This window comes from Myotis brandtii, unplaced genomic scaffold (assembly GCF_000412655.1).
Source record: "Myotis brandtii unplaced genomic scaffold, ASM41265v1 scaffold986, whole genome shotgun sequence".
Taxonomy (NCBI): domain Eukaryota; kingdom Metazoa; phylum Chordata; class Mammalia; order Chiroptera; family Vespertilionidae; genus Myotis; species Myotis brandtii.
Window position 1 is genome coordinate 2,115,473 of NW_005372102.1, and position 581 is coordinate 2,116,053.

The following is a 581-nucleotide window of genomic DNA, read 5'->3' on the forward strand; positions in this document are numbered from 1 at the left end:
CAGGAGCCAGCACAGCAGGGTAGCCTGGGGTCATGAGCCCAGGAATCATTGCCACAAATATATTTTTATTGATTTCAGAGAGGAAGGGAGAGGAAGAGAGAGATAGAAACATCGATGACTATAGAGAATCAATGGTTGGCTGCCTCCTGCACGCCCCGCACTGGGGATCAAGCCTGCAACCCGGGCATGTGCCCTGACCAGGAATTGAACCCTGACCTCCTGGTTCATAGGTCGATGCTCACCCACTGAGCCTCACTGGCCGGGCTCCCATGGTGGGTTTGACGGCTAAGGAGCTGGTGCCTGGCAGGCGCTCAGCACAGCCGCACGCCAGGAGCCTCCGGGAGCTCGGCCTCAGTCACTCCCGGGAACAGTCACTCCCGCGGACAGTCATTCGGGGGCAGTCACAGGGCGTCCGTATTTGGGGCGCACACCTCTCCTCCCTGGCTTTGCAGAGCACAGCCCGGTGGCCCCCTAAAGAGCCGCCTTTGCTGGTCACCAGGAAAGGCTGGGTCCACCCCGTTTCTGGAAGGAGGGAGCCCCTGCTGGTGGGGGTGGGGTCACGTTTCCCTGCCCGATGTGGT

General features: G+C 60.8%; 1 protein-coding gene across 1 annotated transcript in view; it reads left to right on the forward strand.

Annotated features, from left to right (window-relative positions):
• The window catches only part of LOC102252393 (lateral signaling target protein 2 homolog), a 36,434-nt gene that overhangs the window by 33,929 nt on the left and 1,924 nt on the right, over positions 1 to 581 (forward strand). The window lies entirely within an intron of this gene.